This window comes from Martes martes (genome assembly GCF_963455335.1).
Source record: "Martes martes genome assembly, chromosome: 3".
Classification (NCBI taxonomy): Eukaryota; Metazoa; Chordata; class Mammalia; order Carnivora; family Mustelidae; genus Martes; species Martes martes.
In genome coordinates this window covers 60,611,132-60,623,988 of record NC_137890.1, presented here as the reverse complement: position 1 = coordinate 60,623,988, position 12,857 = coordinate 60,611,132, and the positions used below count along the sequence as shown (strand labels likewise).

Genomic DNA, 12,857 nt, shown 5'->3' with positions numbered 1-12,857 from the left:
CATTTGTTTTTATTCAGTAGACTGCAGTTTATGCCTTTCTGTTGGCATGACTTAACGGTATTGTGTCTGTGCTAGATCTCAGGACCTTCATAACTGTTTTTGTGTGTGTGTGTGTGTATGTGCTTAATTAGGAGTAAGATGTTTATCTTGCCATGACCTTTCTTGCCGTCTACCCCGTATCTCTATGTACAGACTAAAACTCATCTTTGAAATGTTAACCACACACCCCCACACACACCCCAAATAGATTTTCTAGAACTGGAGCACAGCATCAGCTACTGTGGGGCCTGGAAGGTTGTCAGATCCCATCTACCCCACAATTTCAACAAGAGCTTCTCAGAATGGAGAAGATGGGCTAAGTGCATGGGGTGCCTCTGGTGTGGCTTCCAGAGCCCACCCCCCTGCCTTTCTCTACATTATCAGGTTGGTTTCATGGTTATTTACTTATATCCATTTTCAAAGAGCACTTCTAGTGAAAACAGGATTCTGCTATTGAAAAAGTACCAAACAAATACTATAAATTAAATTAATAAAAACAAAACCCAAACCACTGACAAACAACAGCCTTCTTTGTCTTATAGATTTTTAAATAGAAGGCTGGAGAATGTAGGTGAATTTTTCAAGATTATGGAGACCCATCCCATTCTTCTGAGTCCTGATCCAGTCTTCCTTCTCATAGACCCTAAAACTCAAACCCATCAGGCTGTCCAGGTAGCTAGCCTTTCTTTACTCAGCTCAGCATCCCAGGCTCCAGTGGCGGATGGTGGGAAAGCTGGTGAGAGGTAGAAGGGAGCATTAAATGCTAAACCTCTTGGAAGGGTCCATTTTCTCCCTGGGCCTAACCATGAAAGTCTTTGCTGGGAAATTTTTGTAGCTGAGTAGATTTCCCTCTCAGAAATGCCAATCATTACAATCCTTTCTGGGACAGAATATTCCAACCAATTATAAGCCTTTGTGTTAAACAGATAGGAGTACCATGTAAGAGACAGAACTCATGAGGCTTCACTCAGGATGGCCATGCATCCATGGAGGCCTGAGGACTCAATGTAAGAAGTTTGATGTAGGCGCTCCTTGCCCTTGGTCTTCTTCCTTCATGCACGTCTCTGGCTGCTTCCCCTTCTAACTGCTTTCTCTGGGTCTTTAACATTCAGTTTCTGCCTGTACTCCTCCAACCTGCCTTTTTTCTGTTTAGATGCCCCCAGATAAAGGACCAAGAGCATGTAGTTAGTCTACGAGGGTCATGGCAACAAGTTCCTGGGGCCCTGAGAAACAGAAGCGGTGTCCTCCCTGGCATGTGCTTCTAGCTGCCACACACATGCACACATGTACACACACATGGGCCCACCACATTTACACGGGGATGCGCACACACGCACACTCCTGCATGCACATGTATATGAGCACACACACACACCCCCCTTCCTGGATGAAAAAACCGGAAGTCTACGTGCTCTCACTGAGACCACAAGTTGTCCTAAAAATGTTCAGAACACTTTTTACAATAATACTACTTTTGAAATTCATTGTCTAGAGTCCAGTCACTAAAAAGAAAACATCTTTATTTAAGCTCTTTGAAATTCCACCCGGCTTTAAAGATTTAAAACTTTTGGGGTGTTTAATATAAATTTTGCTGTACCTTTAAATAAACTAAAAATTCACAACACTTGAATCCCCTAAGACCCCTTTAAACACTTAGAGTTTGCCGAGATATGGGGTAATGATGGATGACCATGAAAGGACCAAACACCTCCCCATTCTACAGCACTTGGCACTAGAATTTCTCTGTGGACTTTCCCTCATGTAGTGAATTCCAAATGCCAGTCATGGCCCGGGGCCAGTTGTTGACATGATCTTCAACTTCCAGCAGTGAAATGAGAAGGATCAGGAAAATAGATTGAGTTGTCTCCTAGAGTTGAACGTATTCAGCAAAAAGCTCATCTTTTATTTTGAGATTTTTATGGTTGCTTTTCTTACCCTTCTCTTGTGGAATTAAAACGTTCATTTCTTCTAAAAAGTGAGGGTTATAGTAGATAATAAAAATACTCTGTTTTGTTTAAATGACCTTTCTTTAGAAAATTAAAAGATGGAAACTCTGTATGGGTTTTAAAACCAATTTTAACTCTCCATGAAATTTAGTCTGGAAAACACTGCTCTAAGTCTGAGTCAAATCCCAAGACCAGGAGTGAATGCCTACAACCACTGAAATGCTTAAGAGAATTTATCTTTTTCTTTTTTTTTTTTTTTTAAAGGAGAACTTCTATTCCAGAAAGCATAGAGAATGAGGATAGTGAAGGATCCATAACCCTACCCTACTCTCTTTTCCCAACATTCATAGAAGTATAGGTCTTCTTGAAATGTGAAACAGAGAATGGGTAAGGTTAAAAAAAAAAAAAAAATTCTGCTCCAAAACATGAGAAAGCTGTCTCCACTGTTGATCTGTTTCTTGTGTTGGCTGGCTCAAAGGATCACCAAGTGTGACACTGTCACCAACAGTCCCCAATGTGTTTATTTTTCCCTGACAAATACTATAAATTTTCCTCTTGTGGTGCACAAACATTGTTTATGCAGCTGTGACTTCTTAAGTGAAAACGGACTTTCTACCCCAATGTATCTTTGTTTCAAAGACACTTAAAGAGAGCTCTCTCCTGGCATTTGGGGAGGACTTTTCAAGTAAGACCGCCTAATTAGGAACAATCACTGTGCATTAGATCCACTAGAAAGGAAAAAAAAAAAAAAAAACAAAACTTGGCCTCGTTAAGTGTTTCCATCTTGGGTTACAGACCTCATCTAAAGCGGCTTCTCCCTCGGCCTGCGTAGTCTTTGCCATGGAGACTGAAGGTAAGAGCCAATGCTGGCTGGCCGACAGAGATCTAGAACAAACCCACAGGAAATCTCAGCCCCACTCCTCTGAGACCAGCTGAGATTATTTTACTTCATTTAACTAACCAGATGATAGGTTGACTGATGGGGTCATTATGTCCAGTGCAAGTAATTTTAGAATGAAAATTATGCAACAGGATAGACCACAGCTCAATTTTTATCACCCCAAATGCATACAATGTCCCTAATGTGATTGCTTTGGGCCAAGACTGAAAGAAATGTTCAGTCTCAAGGTGCCTATATTTTCTGAAACAGATTGAGTGAAACCTCTCTCTTTTTTTTTCAACCTAAACAAATGCAAGTGAATTTCTTAGGTCTTACTTTTGAAATATCAGATACAAGATAAAAACGGCAGTGATTAATATCTCCTCTGGGGCCAGTGGCTGGCAAGGAAAAGTCAACCTTTATCCGTCTGTCAAGTTGTTACTATCACTTTCAGGCTTGGGTCAATCAAGTAGGTAGGTAACCTTCTTGACATGTGGAATTGCCTGGAGAACTGGAAATTGATCTTATTATTATTCTTATTTTTTAATGTCCTCACAGGGGTTGCCTGGGTGGCTCAGTGGTTAAGCGTCTGCCTTCAGCTCAGGTCATGACCCTGGGGTCCTGGGATCGATCCCCACATCCGGGTTCCTGCTCCGTGGGAAGCCTGCTTCTCCCTCTCCCTTTGCTCCTGCTTATCTCTCACTGTGTCTCTGTCAAATAAATAAATAAAATGTCCTCACAGAAAGGACATTTTGCCTAAGTGCCTTCTAATTTAAAAAGCACGTCCAGATACCACAGTAGTTTCTCTTTGTGGTTTTTTTATTTCCCTTGTTAGTCCTTTTGATATTTTTCTTTCTTTTCTTTCTTTCTTTTTTTTTTTTTTTGCTCTGAAATGAAGAAAGAATTTTAATTTCATGATTTGCTCAGTTTGCAAAGAATATCAGCAATTTCTCATTTGAAAACCTTATGCTAGTCCCAGTTGCTAGAGCTTAACTTTTCACTCCTAAACTGGATTTGTAAATCAGTCCTCCTCATCACTCCTACCCATCCCAAACTTACTCCTCTTCCTGAAGTTCTTATCTCATCTTTGGCATTGCTGCATACCCAACAGCAAGACCTTGTAGCCGGAGGGTTGCCTTTCCACCCTTTCACTCTGCACATGGATACTGAGTGCCTACTATGGGCCAGACACTGCTCTGGGTATTGGAGATACAGCTGTGTACAAGACAGAGGTGGAAATCTGTTCTCATAACAATTACATTCAGGTTACATTTCCTCCAGAAATATTCTCACCTTGGTGCCCACCCTCCAACACACACACAACCTCATGTAAATGTATATATTTAAACATAAAATGATTATTTCATTAAAAGTACTAAATGAAGGAGAAAAAAAAATCTACATCTATCTAGGACAAAGACATTTAGGATGCTGGGATCTCTCTCCGATGACCAAAAACCAACCAACCAAAGAAGCAAACAAGAACAGTTTCTTGGAATATCATCGGAGGACTTCTCATTTTAAGAGATAAGGTGACGTGAGTGAGGGTTTTCTCATTCACGTCTCAGAAAAACCACCCAAAAGCGGAAAGGAAAACAAGAAAAACAGTAATGCAAAGCCCATCCATCCTTTATAAATCTAGGAAACAACAGAGACTCACCAAACAAAAAATAAAAGACTTGCAAAATCAGTGAAGGTCAAGCTGAAACATAGAAGCTCCAAAATGAGGCTGTCCCAGGAAATGGAGCACAGAAAGAGCCCTCAGAGCCCTAGGTGAAACACATTGAAATGTAAACCCAGCTTCTTACAGCAGGGGCCAGCACAATTTTTCTTAAACAGCCAAATAGTAAATATTTTAGGTTTTGTAGACATAGGGTCTCTGTCTCAACTACTCAGCTCTGTCGCAGGAGAGCTCGAGCAGCCATAGACGGCTTGTGAACACGTGGGAGTGGCTGTGTTTCAACAAAACTTTATAAAAACAGGCAGCTGGCATATGGGCTGTTGTGGCTGACCCTTGTTTTAGAGGTTTGAGGAAGAGCTCTTCTGGTCTGGATCTCAAGCTGGTGAGGTTTCTAGAAAAAAGGAGAAGACACAAAGCTGAATGAAAAGTTGTACAGAAAAGCCATGCTTGCTGAAAGTTGTCTATTGGTGTCCAGTGAGGAGGGAAGTGACTTTGCTTTATGAATGGGTCAAATCTGCTGCTATCAATTGGCTGGACCAAGCTAAAAGCTAAAATAACCCACATTCTCATAAGAAAAACTCCTCCTAGCTGGAACATGGTCCATACCTCTCTCTCTCACAGAAGCCTTTTGAAAATAGCTGATTCCAAAAAACTTGCCTTATTCTAATGTGATTCATCAAAAAGGAATCATCTCAGTATCTATTAAAAGATAATAAGGGAAGAAAAAAAGCAGGAAAAAAATGAAAACTAAATGATGATCAAGAAATATTTGCCAGAAAATTGTCTAATGAGAGATGAAACTGGTGGCCAAATATATTCCTGGATTTTTTTTTAAGTTTTTATTAATTTATTTGACAGAGAGAGATACAGCGAGAGAGGGAATACAAGCAGGGGGAGTCGGAGAGGTAGAAGCAGGCTTCCCACCGAGCAGGGAGCCCGATATGGGGGCTCTATCCCAGGACACTGGGATCATGACCTGAGCCAAAGGCAGAGGCTTAACCTACTGAGCCACCCAGGCACCCCTGTATTCATGAATTTTTAAAACCAAGTGAGTAATCACCTATATGCAATTTCACAGGAAACAATGATAAAGCAACAGAAGTAGACTATACATGTATTGGCAGAATTAAAGGAAGATATGAAAAAAAAATCACAGAATGCCGGTCAAGTGCAGCTTGAAAGCTGCACAAAGGGTGGGTACTGATGAAAGACAGCTGGAGATGTGGAAGAGGATCAAAAAAAAGAGTATGAAGAATCAACACACAATAAGTTAAAGGGATAATATCATAGTTATGGAGTACATACAAAATAAACATATATATAAATGATGTCCCTAAAGAAGAAAACCAAAATAATAGACATCATTCAAAGGAATATTACACAAAAATAATCAATACAAAACATTATTTTTTTTTAAGATTTTATTTATTTGACAGACAGAGATCACAAGTAGGCAGAGAAGCAGGCAGAGAGAGAAAGGAGAAAGCAGGCTCCCTGCTGAGCAGAGAGCCCGATGCGGACCTCGATCCCAGGACCCTGGGGTCATGACCGGAGCCAAAGGCAGAGGCTTTAACCCACTGAGCCACCCAGGCACCCCACAAAACATTATTAAACAACACCTCGTAGCGCATTGGAAAACTAACACACCATGACCAAGTGTGACTTATTCCAGGGATGCAAGGATGGTTTAATACTAGGAAAGCTATTAAGTTATTTCCACCATACTAATAGATTAAAAGTCATTTTCCTAGATGCTGAGAAGCATTTGATAAAATCCAACATTTAGTCTTCTTTAAAAAAAAAACAACAAAAAAAACACCCTATCAATAAAATGGCAGTTGGTACTTCCTTAACATAATTAAATACATTTATCTCAATCCAGAACCTAGCATCATGTTAAGAGGGAATCTCAGAACTATTCATTTTAAAATCAGGGACAGGACAAGGATGTCTACTATCACTACTGTTAGTAAACACTGACCTGGAGATCCTGGCCAATTCAATTACATAAGAGAAAACTAAATGTATATAATTTAGAAAGGAAAAAGATAAATCATACTCATTTGTAGATTATAAGATTTAATATTGAATTACAATTGAAAGTAAACCTACTGAAAAAATATTAACAAAAAATAGTGGAATGTAGTTAGGCCCTTAATTACAAAATTAATATATAAAATCATCATCTTTCATATATTAAAAGAAGTATTACTTGAAGAAAAACCTTCATTTTTAATAATAGTATGACTATAAAATATTTAGAAATAAATGTATCAGAAGTGAAAGATCTATATGAAGAAATTTTTACAATGCCACTCATGAACACATAAAAGCACAAGCATAAATGTAAAAATATACGATATTCTTGGCAAGGGAAACTCAATATCATGCAGCTTTCATTTCTCTCCAAATTAATGTAAACATTTAATACAGTTACTATAACAATGGAATTTGAAATCTATATATGGTTCTAAAGTTCATATAGAAAAGTAAATAAGCAACACTAACCAGGAAAATTCAGAAAAAAAATGTAGTAGTAGCCCTATCAGATATTAACAAATATATGATACGATAAGTGGGGTATTTCGCTTATTCTGACTCAAGTTATTCTGTTGTGTTGCATTCTGAACAAAAGTAATATTGGATTCTAACCTCACACCTTGCATCAAAATAATTTTCTGATGAATCAAAGATTTCTACATAAATAATAAAAATATAAAAATACCAGGACACTCCATGGGAAAGTTACAAAAGGACTATAGTGGAGAACATCTTTCAAAGTATATCACAAAACTCAGAAGCCATATAAAAAAAAGACTGATAAATCTGACAACATAGAAATATAACTCGGCAAAACTTTGCAACTCATAGCTAGCGTGGTCCAGTCGAGATATAATGCAAAATACTTTTGCAATTCTAAATTTTCTAGTAGCTATGCTAAAAAAGTAAAAAGAAAGGGATGAAATTAATTTTAATAGTTTATTATATTTAACTTGACCCATCCAAAGTGTTTTCATTTCAATAGGTAATCCATAATAAAATATTATAAATGAAATATTTCTAATCTTTTTCTTTTTGTACTGATATACCAGGTGCGTATTTCATAACTTATTGTACATCACAGTGTGGCTGGGCCACATGTCAGGTGCTCAAGAGCCCATGTAACTGTTGGCAATCATATTTGACAGCACTTGAGTGAGTTAATTTCCTTAACATAGAATATCTTAACATAGAGTTCTCAAAAATCTGTAAGAAAAAGTCTAATAACCTAGAAAAAAAAGGGCAAAACATTATTAATTCACCAAAAATTAGAGAATTTCAAGATAAAACACTATGAGAAAATAGTATTTCAAGGGCACCTTGGGGACCCAGTTGGTAGAACATGTGACTCTGGATCTGATCTTGGGGTCGTAAGTTGGACCCCCAAGTTGGACCTTGAATTTACTTAAAAAAAAAATAGGGACACCTGGGTGGCTCAGTCGGTTAAGCGTCTGCCTTCAGCTAGGGTCATGATCCCAGGGTCCTGGGATTAAGTCCTACATGGGATCCCTGCTCAGTGGGGAGTCTGCTTCTCCCTCTGCCTTTCTGATTGGTTTCTGCTCTTTCTCTCTCAATCATTTAAATAAATAAATAAATAAAATCTTCAAAAAATTAAAAAAGGAAGAAAATAATATTACATTTCATCTCAGATTGGCAAAGATCAATAAATTTTATAATATGCTAGGTCCATGAGGAAGAGAAGTGTCAGCTGGCTTATACATAGATGGTAAGAGGATAAACCGGCACAATTTAGGTGAAGGGAGATTTGGCAATATGTATCAAAATGACCAGTATGCATACCTTTGACCTATCAACTCCAATTCCAGGATTTTTTCCAACAGATAAATTGGCAAATGTGAAAAATTATTTATGTACCAATGATTTATTGAGATATTGCTTCTAAGTGGAAAAAATTGGAAACTGCCTGAAAGTTTATCAATAGAGCACAGGTTACATAAGTCATGGAATACTATAAATGAAATAAGCAATCAAAACTAATAAGGAACTGTTGTCATGTAATCATATGGGAGGCCATTCCGCCTATATTGTTATAGGGGGTGGTTGGGAAGGCAAGGCATAAACAAGTATAAATACCAAGTCTAGTACCAACTGTGCAAAAGTTATGTATATGTATTGTATACATATATACAGACATATTGAATGTCTAGAAGGATCCATAAGTAATTAGGAATAGAGATTGCCTATGGAGAGAGGAATGGCTTCACTCTGGAACAGATGTAAGAAGGAGAGTTACTTTTTATTGCATATCTTTTTCTGGCCTTTAAATTAGTACCACTAGTATGCATTTCCTATTCAACCTTTACATAAAATATTTGAATCTAGTAAAAGGCATTGAAGCAATAAGAATATTTACTGAAGCTATTTCACTAAATGTTTTGTATCTACGGCAAATGGATATTTTAAAATTTCTGGTTAAAATTCACTGCAACATGGCAGGGTTTTTTTTTTTTTTTAATTTTTTAAAAAATTATTTGACAGAGAGAGAAATCGCAAGTAGGCAGAGGCAGGCAGAGAGAGAGGGGGAAGCAGGCTCCCCACTGAGTGGGGAGGCTGATGCGGGGCTCTATCCCAGGACCCTGAGATCGTGACCTGAGCTGAAGGCAGAGGCTTAACCCACTGAGCCACCCAGGCACCCCAATGCAACATCCTGTTCCAAATGCAGGTCCTAACCCGAATAACGACAGGTTTACACTTGGAGAGTTACATTTATTGGCTCTGGTTTTGTCAACAGTCGGGAGCACCTGTTTCATTGTTTTCTTAGACCTTTCTGTTTGGTGGGAACCAATGGCGGTTATTCACAAGTCAGAATTTCCTCCAGCAATTGCTCCCTTAATCTTACTGTAAGCTCCTGAGTGGGGAGGATGAGGCTAGGCTTCCACTGTAATCAGCAAGCACCCAAGTTTCTGAAGGGCCGTTCTGGATTTGGAGGACACACAGTAAATATTTCCTGACATATTTCCAGGAAAGACAACGAGCTTGCACTTTTTTCAGTGGACAGAGGTCCTCTTGTTGACCTGGACCTTGCATGTCTCCAGAAAGCGCTGGTTCATTCCAAACCCTGGCTAACTCCCATGAGGAGAATCACAACCCATCCTTGGTTACACTGATCCAAGAGGTCCTTCCTTGCCCACCTCCTGGCAGACAACAAAGGCATCTTCAACACTGTATCTCGCACAGCTTGTATTTGCCGGTGAGGTTATGACACCAATTGAAAATGGAGTTACATTTGCCAGTTGGAGTTTAAGGTATTTAAAAGAAAAAAAAATACATCAATTGGCAATTGTGTAGTCACTGATCCCAATCTGGAAACAGATTGGCCTAGATTTCTCCCATCACTGAGAATTCAGCCTTGAGCCTCCAAAACTGAAGTAGGCAAAATGGTGGCACATCCTGTGTTGGTTTTTGCAGGGTGGGGAGCAAGGAACCCTCCAAGGTTTGTGGTCCCCTAGCTCAATGTCATCGGACCAGAGTTTTTCAGAATCCGCAAACATCCCTGGCGGGGATAGATTTATAATCCCTTTAGTTTTCAATCAACAATGAACTGCTAGCACCCCCACGCATGCAGCTCTGAAGGGCTCCCCGCTCCTCCAGTGAAAGCAAATGTGCAAAGTTTGGAGAGAAAGGGATTAAGGATTTCTATGCCAGCCAGTGGAGGTCAGTGTTGAGTCACTGATCGTGTGTGTTCAAGGGATGCAGAAGTTACTAAGGTAGACAGGTTCTTGCACATAAAACAGAGAGATAGGACACTCTAAGATGAAAAATGCAGGGTTGTAACACAGGGCAAAGGGCACACAGCAGCTCCACGCTGCTGCAGAGGGATGGCCGGGAGCAGCTGAGGACATCTGGGGCAAACACATGGGGGTGCTTCATAGCGAGAAGGTGGACGGAGGCCCGGTTGTGTTTACAAGGGGCTCCAGCTACTGAGAGTGGGCCCTGTCTCTTCAACTATTTCCCCACATGCCTCTCTGCTGGGATCCAAAGGGAGCATGCTGGTCTCCTTATTAAATACGTGAGTTTTTAAAATTGAGGAGAGTCTGAAAGTGACCTCCCAAGATTAAAGGTAACTTCTTGCAGGCTATGTATTTCTCAGGGTCACAATCCTTCTTTTCATGAAGTTGAAAAGCCTCAAAGGATCATTCCAAACAGAGAGCCCAACCCCATCGAGGGCTTGCTTGTGGTGACTCTCTGGGTGAGCCCGCCTTCTTTATCTCTGGATACCGCACCTGTGGGAAAATTTAAAGGATGAGGGAGGAGCTTGGGACCATTTGCTACCAAAGGAACCCACTGACATGAGGAGGACCTGAGGACATGAGGAGGACCTGGCCTCCAAGGGGCCATTGACAGTTCGCACCTCTCTTAGGACCACAGTTTTCTCTCCATAATTTGGGGGTCTGATGTATAAAGCACTCATGGAGCATTTGCCCAAATCAAATACTCGAGCTGTCTCAGAGTTTCACTCAGCACTGTTCTTTTGGTCTTCGTTATTGAAGCGATTTGGCTTAAAGGGGGCAGGCGCTGGGCAGGGTCCGGAAAGCCTCTTGTTAATATGGTTTTAACATCCTGGTCGATCGCGGTTGTATTTTCAGATGCTGACGTTCTTCATTAAAGGGCAGCTAAGGAGGGTCAGTGGCAGCTCTCTGTGTGTGCTCATCCCCCCAGGGGGTGTAGGTAGCAATTAGTCACTTAACAGAGTATGTAACAAAGTGCTCTTTATTCCTCAGAGCCTGTGGTTCCCATTTAAAACTCTGATAAGCAAAAGGCATTTCTTGAAAAAGAAGGGAAAGGAGTGCTTCCTTTGTTTCTAAGTTTGTTGTTCTTTTTCTATACTTTGGTATTTACTTTTTGAAGATTTTTCCGTTTCTTTTCTACATACAGTTGAACAGGGCTGAGCCCAAGATACTTGTCTTCTGACCCAAGTGCTCCATGCTTGTTACCAGAAACTGCCTCCGTTCTTTCCATACCACAGCCTCTCCAGCTCCTATGCCTTCGCTCACACTCCTTTCCATGTGTCACCTCCTTTCCTGTGTTCTCCATGATTTGCAAATACCTTCTCTGAATGGTGCCACTCTGTCCAGCCTTCAAACCTAGGTTCAATGTCACCTCTGGCATAAAGCCCCCAGTGCTCCCCGCCAATCCGCTCTTCCCCAGACAGAATGAATCATTCCTTTCTCCAAACCTCCCCCCACCCACTGCCACCAGAGTGCTACATACATTTTGATGGTGTTTTATGCACATAGGTATAGACTTCAAATAGTTAAATAACAACACTTTAGCAATGCAGGAGAAAGATCCTCAGCCATCACCACCCCGCCCCTCCACCAGGCCCCATTGTTGCCGCCTTTGGGAAGGAACACAGTGCAATGCTGCAGTAATCAGAGTAAATGACTCCAAATGAGTAGAGGAAAGAGGAGACAGCCTTTCTAAGTAATTTTTAAACAGAAAAATTTTCAACTGCTGTCCCCAAGTCTGAGAGGCTGAGGATGCCACCCCCTCCCCCCAGAACAGTACAGAGAGAAGGCATTCTATAGCAATCATTTCATAGAATCCGTTTTAGAGGAGACTCTAGCCTCCTCTAGTTTCTGCATGTGCCCATAGCTGTGCAGGATAAACTAGGAATAGAATGAGCTAAGTGCTATAGAAATGTGATTGTTAAAGAATCTAACGTTTTGAGCCTACACTGTAATGTTAGAACTTTGTACTACTGCAGGGAGGCAGAATTCTCTGTAGTTAACAAAATCACTGCCAGGTTAAGCTGGGACACGGACCAAAGCAGAACAGAGAACAGCAATGGCAAATAATGCAAAACAGTAAAACCAAATAGAAGAATGCAGGCTGGGACAAGGCAAAGGTGTCATTTGTGGTGCAGATTTTATCAGCGCATTAGTGATGAAGGGAGTTCAGTGAATCCACATGGTAGTTATCTCTGTGCAATTTGGAGGCTGCAGTATGTGTATGTGGGTACTAGTTTATAGCAGAATTATATTGTTACATCTTGACCTCTTAGCTGCCCTACCCCCAATCAGGCAAAGCTCCCTGCTGTTTGTGGTTTACTGACTTAGGGAAAGGAAGTGTTAACTGAAAGCAGAGAAAGAAGGGCCTCTTCTGGCTTTTGAGTTTCCAAAACCAAAGCCCAGAAAAAAAGTGGGAAGGTTAAAGCAAAGAGCAAAGGTTCCAACTTCCAGAAGAAAGATAATGCTTTCCCAGCTTGGGTGAAGAAGAAGAGTTGGAGGAGAAGCGAGGAGTGCTTAGA

The 12,857-nt window shown here is 40.4% G+C and overlaps 1 long non-coding RNA gene across 2 annotated transcripts in view; it reads right to left on the bottom strand.

Annotated features, from left to right (window-relative positions):
• Nucleotides 1-12,857, bottom strand: part of LOC308339403 — a 41,733-nt gene that overhangs the window by 3,432 nt on the left and 25,444 nt on the right. Inside the window, exon 4 of one of the 2 annotated variants that reach the window (XR_013966514.1) lies at nucleotides 3,750-4,937. The exons of the other annotated variant lie outside the window; for it this stretch is intronic. This is a non-coding gene — a long non-coding RNA (uncharacterized lncRNA). Of the gene's footprint in view, nucleotides 1-3,749; nucleotides 4,938-12,857 lie in introns of those variants that run through there. 2 annotated transcript variants of the gene reach the window in all.